Raw genomic sequence first — 17,105 nt, forward strand, 5'->3', positions numbered from 1 at the left:
GAGGCCAGGCGTAGGGAGATGTAAGCATTCCCACTGCTGTCAGCAGCCCTACAATTGATTCCCTGGCAGAACATTTGCTTTGCTTGGTAAAAAGCAAAATGATAATATGATGAAACTGGTTTAAAGAGTGAGAATGTCCTTTATCGGAGCAGATTAGTTGCTTCAACTCTAAACTGTACATGCTCTGTGTCTTCGGTTCATGTAGACTGTTAAATAGCATCTCTGTAGTTTCACAGTCACACCTTAACAAAACAGCTCCAGGCAGATTGGCCTTGGAGATTTTTTTTTTTGTTTAAACAACCATAGTTGTTTATGAAGCCTGTTCTGCTCTGTGCCACTAGTAGACTGAAGAAACTGTTGAATGGGAAAGCAGACACCATCCCTATTGTGAGGCCAACATAATGATATCCCTTCGGTAGGGCGCAGCACTCTATGCGGATCCTTTTAGTTAGATCTCTGGCCCCCTAGAGAAACTCAACACAGAGCTGTTGCAATAAATAACACTGACATAGCTGGACAGGGAACATAGTCTCAACCGTCTGAGCCTCAGTACCCCAGGAGACATTTCTTAACATCCTATAGTGACCTTAGTCAAATGTAATGTTGCTTTATTCAAGGACCGGCAGCTCAAATTCAAATTACTTACTCATTGTGAGTCTGATGAGGAAAATAATGTGAAGCAGGAGAGATGGAGGTCATCACACTGAATCAGTAGCTTGGTGCACCTTTTCTGAATGTGGCAGCTGTGACTTTCATGTCCCTCCTCTGTTAGCGCGGTGCTACGTTGTACTGGAATTATCTGTCTTGTCTATCAGGCGCAGTTTCATCTCCCTGACACACTTCAAGGACAAAAGTGGAATATTTACTGAGATGGCTGTTTAGCATGTCTGCCATAATCCACTCATAATCACTCTTGTCTGTTTATTTTGAGCAGAGGTCATGCATTTCTTCTGCATCCGTAGTTTGTTGGGCCAATAAAGACAGTTTCACTTGTTAATGAATAATCCACTCATCTCAAGGCTCGAGTTGAGTCTGTAAAAGAGGATGGCAGTTTCACAGCGTAGTTACGACGCTGACCTTGTCATTATTATTTGTGAATGTAGATTTAGTTCATTGGTTTATAGCTGTATGAATTGGGTTCATACATATAGATACATGGAAGGAAGCAAACAAGTGGAAATGGAAGGAGCAAAATGACATATAACATTTAATTATTAAAATAGAATAGAAATAGAAACATGGGGGAGAATAATAGTTTCTTCCTCATTGCACAGCTGTGTTGGTTGGTTTTTCCAGCAGCACTAAATTATTTTACTTTTAATCTAATTTTAGTCGACTAAAGATGATAAAATTAAATCTAAAGCTGGTTCAGTTGACCATAAGTGTAAAAGTTTGTTGTTTTTCCTCCACGTGGTTTGCAGCGTCTTATTTTTATTGACATTTTATTGCAAAATGTCTCCACTTGTCTTTTCTTGTCTTCCTTCCAAGCGTTGGCATTTTGTTGCATTTTCATGAGAAAATGAGTTAGTTGTATCTTTTCCCAATTTTTATTCTATTTTTATTTTTTACGCTGTACCGTTTCCCAGTGAACGGATGCGTGCATCTATCTAAGTTTCGATACATTTTATCATCGTTTTTGTCCTTGTGTACTAGTTTTTATGTAGTCATCTTCTTCAATTCAATTCAATTCAATTTTATTTATATAGCGCCAAATCACAACAAAAGTCGCCTCAAGGCACTTCATAGATACAGAGAAAAACCCAACAATCATATGACCCCCTATGAGCAAGCACTTTGGCGACAGTGGGAAGGAAAAACTCCCTTTTAACAGGAAGAAACCTCCGGCAGAACCAGGCTCAGGGAGGGGCGGCCATCTTCTGCGACCGGTTGGGGTGAGAGAAGGAAGAATAAATTCTTAGAGAATAAACGGTACAAAAAAAAATATCAGTCAATGAAATTAACGCAGGATTTTATGGGGAATTGGCTTTTTGCCTCTAGTGGCCATTTCAGGAACTGCAGTTTTGGTATCACACCTGAACCCCCAGGTTCCTGCTTGTTCAAAACCTACAGTGATATCAGTGATAGAGGTTTGGAGCATGACTGTATCTGATCACCACTCTGTTATACTTTATTGTTTAATAAGTGAAAAGTGCATTTCACATATACAGTAATGAAAGGTTATGTGCTTTTTTGTCCTCCATAATTTGTGGTGTTTTTGTTGTTGTTGTGTAATTCTATATCTATTAGTTGAAACCAGCTAGTGTTGTATTATTCCACATTCATAACACGGCATTCCCTTGTAAATTGCAGGCTGTGGCACATAAAGCTTTAATATTTTCTTTGTTTGTTTTGTTGACCTCAATCATTCAAGCAGAACAGTTAAGCAATCCAAATACGCCTCATGTGTCTGTGTGCAGGCAGGTTTTGCTGTCTCATATGGTTTTAGTAAAACCTCCCCTGCAGCTGTATACGTGGGGAATGTCACAACCATTTTGTACGCATTCCAGTTCAAAGGTTACAGTATGGTGTGACTTCCAGCAGGCCCTCCCACCGCAGCTCGCACCTGCCTCCTCCCCGAGAGGGCTTTAGCTCACTCCAAACCTTAGGAGATACTGCAGCTGAAATTGGGGAGTAGAGGTCAAAGGTGGAGGGTTAATGTCTGCTGACTCTCCACCTCCCTCCTTCTGAGACAATCGGGCGTCTGATTCTAAACTCTCCTCTGATTGTACTGCAGGGCCGGGAGGACGCCGGTGCAGAGCTGACCCTTGGCCGCGGATTCATATGTTTTCCATCTCTGTTTTTCCTTTACCTTGAAATATGCACTGGGATACAGTTTAAATGTATGGGAAACCAATTCCAAAGGGTCCTGCGGGGTCAGATTACTTCATTTCTGAAGAGATGAACAAATCAAATCTGCATATCCCATCCAAAGATTTGAATGATAATCTGCCCCAGTGACCCCTCAGTGAACTCATGCAGACCGACAAAAGATGAGTCACAGATGAACCGTCTACACTACCGGTTTTTACACTAAGAACATAGTGCAAACTTTGGAATATATGTTTGCCAAATGAGATCTTCTTTTTCACTAATTACTGCCAAGTATTTGCTTGTTTAATTAGAGAAACAACCTTCTAGAAGAGGCCGTGGTTATGGCACAAAAAAAGTCTGAAATCGGAAAAACTTTTATTGCTTCCTACAGTTGTTGAATATTTAATATTTAATTTAATATTTAAATAATATCGTATTTCAAAATGACAGCTCAGCACTTTTGAACACACTAAAGAAGACACCACGTTAACGAGACAATAAAGTCAGTCTTGTAAAACAGCAACTTCCACTTCCTAATGTCTTTCAAACACTTGGTAAGCTTCCTCTTTTTTTAAAGCTTTTGCCATTTTCTGCACTTCTATTTTCCTCACACAGCTGCAACCAGCCCGTGAGCATCTGTAACCAACCTTCACCACACAATGTGTTAAATCCCATACATAAATAACATCAAGACAAACTGTTTTCACATGAGGACCTCAGACTTTTTTCTTTTTTTTCTTCTTCGTCAGTCACAATCTGTCCCTGTAATTCAGGGTCAAAGGACAGAGTTTCCTGAAACCCATTTCTGTGAAAAGCTTCAGGGGCAAAGTTCAGCGGGTGCTGCTCGGCGTGGAGGGGGAGGGAATGAAAGGGAGAATATTGTATCTCCATTTATGTGGCATTTGGGGTCAGAGTTCAAAGATGAAAGGTCACTCCAGTTCAGAGGTTACAAGGTACAAGTTACCGTCCAGATTGCCGAGCGGAGCCTGCTCGTCCAACTTTTGACGTCTCAACAAAATCGCGATCCTGAGCGGCACTCGTGGTGCAATCAGACGGCAACAATAAAAACAGCAGCAACATCAACTTTTTATGAATAGCACTTTGGCGAGAACTTTGCTCAGACTTTTAACTGCTGCTACACTCAAAATGCAAATTGAAGGTAACACCTATTGTGAACAACAGCCTTGTAAAAGAAAACTATCCAATTTACCTGACTGACATGTTGAGTGCCGCCTCTGTTTATACTACTGGCAATGAACTGAATTACTGTTTAAACACCACAGTGGGGTTACCGCAGGTTAGAAGGCACAGTATCCAGCTGGCTGAATACAAGTGGCCAATAACACAGCATGATGTGATAACACAGCAGTGGGAGGAGGAGGAGGAGCAACCCCCCCCCCACACACACACACACATCCTTCTGTCTCGCTCACATTCTCACCCACACAAACACACACTGCCCCCCTGCCCCCCCCGATCCTGGATTTGAAAAGGGGAAATAGAGACAGGAATGGCTGGAAGTAGGTTATGTTGTTGTGTTCTCATTCACCAGAACACTGATGTTCCCCAGGTCCTTAGAGACATTTTGTTCAAGGCCATGTTGAGTTGACAGACTGCAGGCCAGTGGACCAGATAGCACAGATTAGCACAAGATGACACAAAGAAAAGAGGGGGTTATTTGGAAGCATAAGGTGCGTAATCATTGGTTTAGATTTACAATGTTTACAATAATGACGAGCGAGAAACATTTTAAAAGTTTCCATGAGCGCATCTTCTGCTCGGTGAATGGCTCCCTGCTTCACAGTCAAGTGACACACCTGGGAGACGTCTCAGCGCCATATCCAAAGGTGCTTTGATGCCATTTATGTTGTTCTTTTCCCCCACTTGGTCACTGTGAGGCAGACAGTAGAGCTCCAGCACTATGGCAGTCTCATATGGAGCAACCTAATGATTTGTTTAGGAATGCTCACAACAAGGTTATTTAGGGTACTTCTTACTCAATCCTCCATCCAACTGAAGGGCTATAATTGAACCTGCTTTAGATGGCTAGATTAAGAAATGTTAGTCTTTTAGATTTACTGTAGTCTGCCTGTGAACATTGACTGTTTCTGTTAACTCATCTAAGGGGGAGAGCAATTTTTATTCCAAAGCAAAATTTGAATCGTGGATTATCTTTTACTACAATGCTATTTTTAAGGAGAATTTAAAAGCACTTCCTTAAAGGGGAAATTCACCAATTTAGTATTGCAATTTGACAAAGTAAGGAGACTTGAAGTTCTTGCTTTTAGGCTCATACATTTCCTGTAATGCTAATTTCTCTCAATACATTTTAAGCAGACTTCTCTGGCCACCTAAGTGCTCCAGGCATGAGCATCCAGGCTTTATGTTCTAGTCTTTCTAATTTTTCCCCTTTTTCTTTTTTAGCTCTTTTTCCCTGCATGTCAATTCTGGCATTGCCATATTACACATGCACTTCTGTGAATAACAATAGAAAATAATAAATAAGAAAATAAAATAAAATGTGGCACTCCTGGTGACAAATAAACCAGTTTTTGTACAGTAAAGTCCCTCTTTAAGAATTGTTGTTTTTTTTTAAAAAATTATTATTATTATTATCATTTTAAAGGACCTTTTGGAGATTATTACATATCCAGCTGCTGTTACATTTAAAACTGCAACTGTTACCACTATGGTTGATGTTAATGTAGCATTTGTTACTAGAAGCATGATTCTGTCAACCCTTTGGAACAAATTATATTGATAGTATTAAATAATTAGATTACAAATTATACATCCAAATACAGTTAAATAAAACAAAGACTTTAAGAAGGTAACACAGGCTTATACCAAATACTGAACAAGTGGCAACCCTGAGGGCTGCAAAGTGGGGTGGCTGTAGCTCAGGCGGTAGAGCAGGTCATCTACTGGTCGGAAGGTTGGTGGTTCGCTTCCTGGCTTCCCCTAGTCTGCATGCCAAATATCCTTGGGCAAGATATTAACCCCAAATTGCTCTCCGATGCATCCATCGGAGTATGAATGTGTGTGAATGCTACTTAGAAAGCACTTAGAATGCACAAGTTGTGTAAAGCACTTTGAGTGCTCAGAAGAGTAGAAAAGCGCTATATAAGAACCAGCCCATTTACCAAAGTGAAGCCAGTTCTTCTAGTGACCACATGGGGCTGGCTCCAATAGTGAATTGGTCAACTCCCATGCTAAAATGTCCACTTTTGTATCATTAAGAAAGCATTTTTTAACATTATAATGTGTTTAAAATAGCAGGTTTAGGCCCTGGGATGTGCCACGATAAGCAGCTGTTACCGTCACTTATGTGAAACATTCAACTCGACCTCTCAGCCATATTTGCACCATGTTGGTGCCTTATGGAACTTTTTTAATTGAACTACCAGGCAAATAATATGTCGTGATGCGTGGTACTGGCCGTCCACAAAGTTATTGTTATTGAAATTCTAGTGTAGTAGTCTGAAACCATCAACCACCAATTTAAAACTCAAGTTTGCGAGCTAGCTAATAACATATCACTCCACTGCTTTGTCCAAGAAGGGTCACTTCAAAATGGTCATGGCTGAAATGCTAACACTGAGGGTTCAATATGTAGAATCCAGTTAATATACTTGGACTAGAGTAAGGCTAGCAAGCAGCATTCATAAATTGTATGGGTGCAAGAACACATACAGATATGTGCTTATTAGTCCTAAGTCACTGGCTAATAAAAAGCACCAATGGACTTGAGATGTCGTGTGACTTCAGTTAGTGAAGGTGAGGCCTTGCAGAAAGGCCACACCTGTTAAACAAAGCACCCTTATGTTAAGCTACAGAAAAAAAGATTATGAAAAAAATCACCCAGCATAATAGTTACGATGGTGAAAGCTATCCACAGGCTGTAAAAATGGTGATTTCTATTGTAAAGTCAGCCATTTTTAATAAGGATGGGACTTGACCGTCTTCTGAGGCAGCCTCAAGTGGCCATTTGAGGAATTACACTCTCTATTTACATAGACATGCTTTTATTTAAAAAACAGAAGAAGCAAAAATAATAATAAAAAGAATGAATCTGAGAATGATCACTCACTCTGTGGGCAGTATTTACTTTTAAGAGAAAAGTGCTGTATTTTGTATGTAAGCATTATGTAGCAGTAGGTAATGGATAACAGGTATTGATTATTATATAACATTATAGTACAGTATGTATCTAACTCACCAGGCAGCTCATTCTCCTTCTCTTGACAGTTCTTTCTTTAAAGATAGAACACACTTTGGTTCAGCTTGAAGAAAAGCAGGTGTGAAATGTAAAAATGAGATCAGAGGTCAAACGTGACATGATATTTGGATGCAAGCTATAATGTGATATTTAGAATCTCCATATACTGGTATAATTTCTTAGTTGTTGACAATACAAACACGGGCAGTAGGTTTTAAAGAAAACAGATATTTTATGAAAGTTTGACCTTGTTTGACATTGAAGAAGAGGTCAGAGGTCCAACGTAACGTGATATTTAGAATCTCCATATATCATTGCCTTTTTGCCTATGTGTGGTCAATACAAACGCTGACAGTAAGAAATATAGTTTTTAATAGGTCTGAATACGATTATTAGTTCTTTTCAGATCAATCTATTGGCCCAGAGAGGTCAGAGGTCAAATGAGATATGATATGACATATAAGATATTTTAAATCTTTACATGTTAATACACACCACACTTGTAAGAATCATAGTTTCTAAGTTATAAGACTTTTTTTTTCAGTTTTCAACCAACAAATCGTTAACTTGACCTCGAAGACCTTTGTGGATGTTGGTGGAAATTTTGGATTATTACCATGACCCCACTCCACACACCTACAAAGTTTTATCAGCATTTATTCATAACTTTTTGAACATTCCTTTTTAAAGTAAGACAGAATGAGACGTAACCAAAAAGATCCCCTCCATGGTAGGTTATTTTAGCCCAGCTCATTCTTAATAATTTAAATGATTAAATAATAATCTGCTAATTAAGCATTTCCATTGTATGTCCCTTGGTGTGAGACAAACCGTAGGCGGTGTATATTACTTAGTTTAAAATGGGGAAAAAACAGCGTTAAGACCATTTGCTGTACATCTAATGTTAAAAAGTGCTTCCTTGTTGGCAGAGGGAGTATGTGGGCAGCGGTGAAGGCTTGTTCCTTTAAGGGTGGTGTCAGCGGCAGGCGGAGGAGGAGGAGTGTAGCTGTCTGCGCTCACTTCTCCACAGCGAGGGGACTCCGAGAATAAACAATTTCCACAGACTACGCGCTCCACACCTCGGCTCGCTCACAGGCGCAGCATTCATTTGTAGAATTAAAAAATCAAATCAAATCAAAAGGAGGCTTTTTAGAAATTATTTCGGACTTGATTTTTTCCTCCCTCGAAGCCTGCCTCGCCATTTCTGCTTCCTGCCAAAAGTGTCGCGACCGTTTTCATTGGATTTGCCTCCTCCTGTCGAATGATAACGATGCGCCTCTGTGGGGTGGACGAACGCAGGTAAGGGGATCTCTAAGCGAGCGCACTGTTACGTCTGGACAATGTTATTCTTATACTGCTGCGGGTGGAAACGTACACGGGTGCGCGTATGTCGGGCAGTGGTTAGATCGTGCGCTTTTTTTCTATGTGTGTGTGTGTGTATGTGTGCGTTTGTGTCGGGGATCGGTAACGCTGTTTGTGTGTCGCACGGCGGCCAGGGGCGCTTATGGATGTGTCGCTGAAATCGCTGCATAAAGAAGCGGGGAATAAACCTGCCCGTGTGGCTTTCCATTTAGCCGCACAGCCCGTCAGTGACGGCAGCCAGTGCCCGTATCCTTCGGATCAGTGGCTCAAATTAGGCCCACGATAGAGGCATTTCTCTATAAATGTTTCTCCCCATACACGCACACACCGCCTCTGAATCTCTTGAAACCCTCCTGCTAATTTCCACAGTGTATTCTGGGCTGTCAGGCTGCTTGGCAGTACGAACACCGAATGACTAATGTCACCCGTTGGCTTAATTTAATAACAGTGCGCACCGTCTTCTGCTTGGAGCGCGGCAGCTGTAATGTAACGTTAGTACAGTTAATGTAGTTCATCACGTCGGGTCAAAACACTGCACAGCCCCCCATCTTGTAGTTTTAGCACCACCAAAGGGAAACGCTTCACAGTTGCACCGGTGTGTAGATTACAGTTGGCAAGTCTTAAGGGGTTTTTAATGGCCCTCCGAGCGTAAAGGGTCTTATACGTTGACTCATATGTAATTGTTTCAAGGTGCTAAAAGCCACTTGGGCCCACTGGGTGTAAAAATGAGTTTGGGTTGAATATTCATTGAGCAAGACTTTGCATGTGTCACTGCAGTAGCACTCAGGGGAAAGTAGGGACAGTGACACTAACCCCTGAGCATGTACAGTAAACACAGTGTAGGCGAAGGTTGTTAAAAATGTTGCAAAGCAGTGTTGCTACAACAACTTAATTACACAGTCAGGATCAAGGTAATGCTTTTTTTAATGCACTCAAAAAGGTGTGCACTTGATGTATGGCTTAGTTGGTGATTCCCATTAATACTCTTTGTTTTTTTTACTTGTTACCTACACCACCTCTGAAAATGTCTGAATGCCTCTACCCTCCCCAGGGTCCTCTGATAGAGATTAGTCTAGTCTGCAGACTAAAACACCCATCATTTCAAGTTGGTCTGTTGCAGCCTGTCACATCACCCGGCCGTCATGTCAGATGTGTTTTGATAGATCTCAAAGGCTTGGATGTTTTCTCGGCGAGAGTTTCTGAGTGGCCTTTACGTAGGTGTTCCTTTTTTTCACAAATATCTTATTGCTTCATTGGACTTTGGATCTGTGTGGAGGCAAAAGGTCAGGGGTTGAAGTTTTCTGAGACTTACCGGAAAGAGGGCAGAGTACAAGCTGTAGTTCAGCTTCTGAAATAACCTGTTTGGATGTTGGAATATGAGGCTTTTTAAAAAAGGTTCAGTTAATTTCCTGCCTTCCACATAACTACTTAGGCTACCAATCTAAAGTAATGCAGAGAAGAGTCAAACTTTTTTAAAGCCTTCTAAATACTGCCTGTGTCTGGGGGTCTGCCTCTTAGCCTCTCTTTTGTTGAACATTTAAGCTGCTTAATTATTTGACCTGAACTTACACAAGATGTTCAAGGTAGTTCGGCTTGTCCTCTGTTGCCACAGATAACGTAAAACCTCCACGTTTGTAGCCCAACTTTTTAAGTTGTGCTTTATGAGTGTTTGAATGGTCTGGCCTGTGTGCTGCAATTCATAGGATCCTCTGTGTTGGACGGGGCTTGATTTGACTCTGCCATCTGCTATTGTCCCGGGAGCTGCTGTTGAGTGATGTGCAGTAGCCTGCAACAGAACCAGAGGACATTCAAATGGCCAAATGCAAATGATGCCGAGGCTGCTCAACAGTCACAAGACTGGACTCTGAACTCTCTCCTCTCTTGTCCACTGGCTGCCTTTCATTACTGCAGAATCTTATCTGCCATCAAAACACTGCTGCCGCCGCCGCTGCCGCTGCTGTATGAAAGTGGCAAGTTTTGACATGAGTGTTTATGTGTGTGTGTGTGTGTGTGTGTGTGTGTGCTCTTGCAGGTGTGTTCTGCACATCTCTTTTGCACATCGTGGAAAACACAGAGTAATTTCAGAATCCACCTGCTTGTTGCTACTTTGTGACTTTGAATTATGTAAAGGAGAAATCGCTGTAAAAAATGTATTTTTTTTTTTCACACAATGACTCCACAGAGTACTTGCCCAGCCACTTACCTCTACTAACAGCTTCTCTAACTACTGCCACTGTGCCAGCTCAAACCCTTAGTGTTTGTAAATCTGTCATAGACCACAGCACGAGCACAGGGCGGACAGAAATTGAGAGTGGCGTCCCGCTTTTTGATTGCTGAGATACTTGGCAGCAAGAAAAAAAAAACAAAAAACTAATGTGCAATCTACCAGAACAAGTGTCATGCATTTACTGCAGAGTTTTTGATTTATTATAGACCTGGGAGATGCCCAGCACTTGTGTTGTTGGCCACCGAACATTGTTCAAGGGCACTTTGACAGTAGATGTGAGGAGCAGAAGTGCATTTCTCATCTACTTACAGGCCCGCGCTCTTGTCGGCCCGCTGAGGATTCAAAACCAGACACCTTTGGGCCACAAACTCATTTCTCTAATTGTTTGGGCTCCATAATGCCAGTGCGGGGCGTGCATTAAACCAAATCATTTTATTGTTCCATTTATCGTTTGTTTGTTCAGCAGACACTCTTCTAATAACAATGGTCAGAAGTGCTGCTGTAACAGGAAAAAGATTTACACCGTGACAGTTGTGCTGTAAATTTCACAGTCAGAATGAAACATTTATCTCTAATTAACAAGACAGAAGTCAGTGTTGTGTTCAATCAACAAACTGAAATGATCACTTTCCTCTGATTTACTATTAAGTAGTGGCAATCTTCTGTCCCCTCTTCCATACAAATTCTTGCCCAGTGCCTGTGTCACAAATAAAGGTTTGCCTGATACTCCATATTTATACTTTTTCAGTCCTATTTTGTTATGTTTACCATTTTTTAGAGAAATGCACCAACCTTACCCACACGCCAAACCCCCTCCAACCTGTAATCTGTAATGACATTTCTCCTTCTCCCCTTTTTCTTCCTGTCTTGTAATGTGATTATTTTTCATACTAAATTCAAAATCTGAGTAACTACAGCCTGAAAACCTCCCAAAATTAAATGCTCAAACTGATATCAGTAAATGCAGACTTATCTGCTGATATCTTATCGGCCGATATTCAGCTGATCTGTAAGTGCATCCCTTGCACCGATCGTCTGTCAGTGGCTTTTACATAAGCAAATTTCTTGAAAATGATGGTGAGCACTAGGCTAAAATATCAGGGCTTGAGTGACTGAAGCATAAATGCAGACTAATGGAAGCCAACAGTGCTGAATTAAAATAGACATTCAAATTACTACTGGAACACCGCTATTCTAAACCAAGCAGAAATGGGGCACGCAGATAAGCACACATAAAGATGCATGTGTACCGTTTACTGATCGGGGTGTATTTTCAGTGTGTTTTCTCTGAATTTTCTCCCCCTAGAATGCCTACACAGTCAGAAAGTGATGTGGAAGTACAGAAGTTTGCTGTTGCTTTTGGAAATGACATCACCGTGGGGGCAGTTGTGGTGTCTTCCCACTTAAAAGGTTTCTGCTCTCAGTCATAGCGAGCCGCTGTGTCTCATTCAGAGACAGCACTCCTGCTTCTGCCGGTGCTTCTGTCACGAGCAGAAGGCAGCCAAAGTCAATGAGACTTATTTTGATGACAAAGCAGTAACTGCTAAACGCTGCTTTACAGCCACCGCTCCTGGATGCAGGCTGGAATGACGAAATGTGAGGAAGAAAGATGGACTCCTTCTCTGCAATCCCTGAAAGCTATACTAGCCAGAACTCAGCTGTTGAATGATTCGCGCCCCCCCCCTGCACCCACCACCGTCTCCTCCTCCCTTTTGACTTTCGCCATCACCTCCAACTCTCTGCCCCTCTGCCTTCACACCTCACCTTGGCCTTGGCTGCAATGACAGGCCCTTCAATTATCTCCCCCAATTGATCGCTGCTGATTGCAGTTGCCGTGAATTATTTAGACTTTGCTGAAATTACTCGCTAAACGGGGATGGAAGGCTGAAAGAGCGAGATACCACGGGTCAAATAAATTACCCCCATGAAGCATCGGCCCCTTTCGAAAACAACCGCTGCCAAGGCCCAGTGTGCAGAGCAATGAAGCGGAGGAGGGAAACGGCATCAAGCTAGCCTGTAGTGTGGTAACATCAAGTCTCCACCGTACCGCTCCTCTGGTACGTTAAGTAAAGATCGAGGAGATGTAGCGTGGAGCAGCAGACCTCCTGGGTGATGTGAGAGAAGCTGACTCTTTTCCTGGCCGGGCTGGTGCGGTCACAGCGGCGGAGCAGTGTGGAACTGACTTCCCCCTCCCTCTGCTCTCTCCCTCCATCTCTGGCTCTCTTTGCCTCTCTTGCACCTATAGCAGAGCTGCCACCCCGGGGGCTGTAGAGGTGCAGTAGGGAGGTTTTCTCTACTCTTGTGGTGAGTGTGCAGCCAGGATGCTGCTGCAGTCAGACGAGGGGGGGAAAGTGCTTCGCCACAGGCAGGCCAGTGTCACAGGCGTGTCAGAGTGGGCAGGCTGCAAAAGGGAATGAGGACAGATGCTCATAGACGGCAGGCATGCCCAGCCTGTTTGCGTGCACGTGATGGAAGATGTCTGTCGTGTTGTCCTGCAGTGGCATAAACTGCATAATGCCAGTAGATGCTTGTCTGCATGTTTGTAGTTTTTGTTAGAATTGTTTAGCTGCAACAGTTGGAGGAACGGTTGTAATTAAGTCTGTGATAATCCCGAGCATCACAGCAAACGTGGATTCACTCGAGTGTGCCGTGACTCAAACAAAACACTTTCTGACAGGCATCAGGATAGGCTGCTGCACCTTGTGCACTAAATGCTATTTATGCGACCTCCTCATGTGTTGTAGCGAAGCCCCCCCACCCCCCCGCCCGGGGCGGTGGAAGAAACCTGAGGGTTGAGGAGTAGAACGATGGGTCACAGAGTCCAGTGACTGAGGTCAACTGTTCTTCAACTGTGTCTTATTTTAAGCAGGTTATGTGGCAGGACTACAGGGGAGAAGCTGGGGCTAAGTGAAAATGCCACTCATTCCTGAAGAGTCCCTGGCCTCGTCAAGGTTAGTGCCTTGTCTTTGTAAGTTGAGGGATTGATGCATGAGCCTGTCTGGCGCTGAATTCAAAGTCCAAGGCTGTCACAAGCAGCAACCCACCCTCCCGCCTACCCTCTCTTTTTTTTTGCAGGCTATCACAGGGCCCTGTCCTTCCTAACTTCTTAGCAGCCTGTCCTTTTAGGAACCTTGAGCAGCCCAGGCAAGGACACAGCGTCTGGTGCAGTAAGCCTGTGCAGAGGGGGAGGCTTTACGTAACGTTCTGCTTTAAACATGGGTGCATGACTTCCCTGACACGGAGCAGTGCGGTGCAGAGCTCCACAGCTCACAGCACACGTCCCCTTGGCACCCCTGGACGGGGGGGTGGGGGGGCAGGCAGAGAGATCCCTGCAACTTAATTATATCTTTCTCTTTTAAAAGCTTTCGTTTGAAATTAAATTTTCCCAGGCAATTAACTAAAGAGGAGTTTTTAGAATTTATGAATGAATGATGGATATATTGCACAGCACAGTGGAGGGGTGGGGCGGGGGGGGGTGAGTGGTGGTGGTGGAGGAGAGGGAGCAGGGCATACATATATATACTATAAGCTATGAGCTTCTGTTTCAAGACCAGTTTGAGACTTTGTTAAACTTTTGTTGTACCCGGGAGCAACGGCTGGATGCCGTCAGCCCAACGACACCTCTCCTGTAGGGCGGCGTTGTCACCCAGCGAGCATTCACACACTTCCACGGTGCTTGGTTCCTGCAGGAGGAAAATGCATCACCTGGGGTTTCCCCGCTTCCTCATTCACTCAGACCCACACCTTATGAAAGATGGCTATATCTCGCTTAATAATGTTACGCACTGCACACCTCTAACCCTCGTTTGGCTTGAACTGTAATTGTGTAACTTTTTGGCTGCTAGGGATGAGCTGAATTGTTGCTGAGCAACAAGAGACCTGTGCGGGTGGCCGTGGAGAGTCGAGCTGTGCGAGTTCAGATAGATCTGCAGCACATTATCTTTTTTTTTCTTTTTTAAATAGAGGAATGTCAAAAAAATTTCCCTTGAAACACTCAGTGTCTTGCATGCAATTCCACGGTAGATATTTGTCATTCATCCAAGATAATATTCCATTAGAGCTTCGTGGAGAGCAGCCTTCTAATGGCTTGGACATTACAGATTCCCTTCGGTCCATTTAAAAATTGTCAGCAAAGAGAAATGATTCATTGCACTTTCAATAAATATCTTTTTAACAGAACGTGGCTAAATAGGTGGTACACAGCTAAATGAGAAAGGAATGCATGCCCGTGCTGCAAAGGAAGGACTGGGGACATTTGGCATAACCCCAGCCTCCCTCCTTCACTCACAGTTGTCTCTCGAATTTCTGAGACATGCCGTCCTTTTGTGAACCTTCAGCCCACTTGTAAATCCATTAGCGAGGTGACGTTATTCACTGTAGTCCTCACTACAGCCGGGTAAACAGACCGAAAGACTGGGATTCAGCAGTACAGCCTTCTCATAACTGTGTTAGAAGGCTTCCAGTGGTAGAGAGGCCATTTAAGAGGAGATGGAAAGCACTGGGCTGATGACTTGAGGCAGCCATATGACCTATTACTTAGGGAAAATGGACTGGTGACCAGAAGATTGCTGGCTCATACACTGCTCACCCTCTGCCCTTGAGCAAAGGTAATTAACCTGGATTCCTCCAGTAAATATCCAGCAGTAGAAATAGGAAGAGATGTGCAAGAGTGATAATCGTGTAAGTGACTTTGAATAAAAGTGTCCACTAAGCAGGAAGATTAATACAGCTAATAGAATTATAACTTGTGTTTTCGAGTTGTCAAGGACCCAGGACTGCTGAACATGTAGTCATTCCTCCTCCCCTCTCTATTTATGCACTCTTCCATAACACACACACACACTCGCGCGCACACACACGCACGCACATTCACAGACTTCTCTCTTTTCCTTTGGCATTAGGGCTAGAACGTGACCTTGACCTGATTGCTGAGGAGGCTCTTTAAGTAACTCTCCAGAAGGAGATCCAATCATGTGACACCCTTCACCCAGCCTCACCCCCTGTCCTCTCTCCCAACCTTGTATGTCTACCAGGATGAGGGGGCGGAGACGCTCGCTACAGGCATGTGTGTCGCCGCGGGGGCCGTCGTTCAGTTTGGTAATCGCTCCCAAGGTCAAACAGGGTCGAGGTTGTGTCAGACCCAGTGGTGCGGCTGCAGCGAGCCTTTATCTGAATTTGAGAATGGCTGCTACAAGTTTCCACTCTGACTGTGCTGACGAAAGGAGCAGGTTTAGTCATCTACTCGATTCTCAATCACTGATACCAGCATATGTCAGGGAAAGGTCGTTTCATGTCCAGAGTGATTCATGTCCAGAGCGAGCTGGCTGCTAGGATGTGTGCTATTGCAGTTGCCTTCCCTCACTCCCCACAGCTGCCCCGCTGTTTTAAACCACGCTGGCTCACTGTCTCACTTTAGAGCAAGCTCCTGTCTCTGCTTCAGAGTATTTTTATGCTCAAATGTTAACATATCTGGCCCCTGGATACGTTTACCATATGGCTGTGTAAATAGGGATCCCAGCCCACTTTGTTAAAGCTGCTTTAATAAACCTTAGGCAAATGACATGGGGTCCCCCCCCAGAAACTTGTCTTGATATTACGCTGGGAGAACTGGACAGTCAACGAGGGCCACTGTTTCTCAGCTCGTTTGAGGCTAATTGGGACCTGTTACGATGCTTCAGTGTTGTGTGTGTGGTGAAAGACAATGGGACTCTTTTATTTATTCCTTAAATTCCAGGATGCTTTTATATCAGGAGCAACTTGGTTCTTTCAGAGAAAATGAAATATCGTGTCGCATCAGTTAAATGAGTCCTACATTTAGCATCAAAATGCAAAAATAATGAATCCGGGCAGCATCTACCTTTATATGATTATTTGTTTACCTGTCTATCCACGATATGAGCATGAATGCTGCTTCAGTGGCACCTGGGATCTGTGGCAGCTTTACGAAGAGCCAACGACTAATTTTCCTGTCTTGTTTTCATGACAGGAACATACTCTTCCTCCTTCATCTCTGTGGAGCTCATTCTCATGTGTTTGTGCCTCTCATCTCACTCATTATTAGAAAGCAGACTGTGGCATACCATATTCTAACTGATCCAGGAGGGAGTTGGGTGTTATACAAGACTGTGTTCATTAGCTCCTTTATGGCTGCATATAGTTCTGTTTTTTTACTGTCACAGTGGTGGGTGTTCATATTAAACATGGTTTCATGGCATATGTGATGTCTGTGAGCCAAAGGTTTGGGATTCACACTGCTCTAATTGTTCTGTTTCAAACCTTTTTTTTCTACTCTTGGCTCTGTTTGATGTCACAATATGGTTTACGAGGGGCAGCCAATCAGAAGAAAGTTCACCTAAAGTGTGCCTGATCGTAAAAAGAGCTGAAGCGGCTTGCTGAGACAGCAGATGAAAGAGAGGAACTGAGTGGCTGCACCGAGGCCAATAAATAAGGATTATTTTAAACTGTAAATCATGCAAATCTACTCAA

At 43.2% G+C, this 17,105-nt stretch overlaps 1 protein-coding gene across 1 annotated transcript in view; it reads left to right on the plus strand.

Annotated features, from left to right (window-relative positions):
• The first annotated feature begins 8,011 nt into the window (after positions 1–8,011).
• The window catches only part of nrip1b (nuclear receptor interacting protein 1b), a 39,224-nt gene continuing 30,130 nt past the window's right edge, over positions 8,012–17,105 (plus strand). The window contains exon 1 of the mRNA XM_084941499.1: positions 8,012–8,329. The gene's annotated coding sequence lies outside the window, so the exon portion shown is untranslated. The remainder of the gene's footprint in view (positions 8,330–17,105) is intronic.

The sequence above is a fragment of the Perissodus microlepis genome, chromosome 10, assembly GCF_051167445.1.
Source record: "Perissodus microlepis isolate ML-2025 ecotype Zambia chromosome 10, ASM5116744v1, whole genome shotgun sequence".
NCBI lineage: Eukaryota > Metazoa > Chordata > Actinopteri > Cichliformes > Cichlidae > Perissodus > Perissodus microlepis.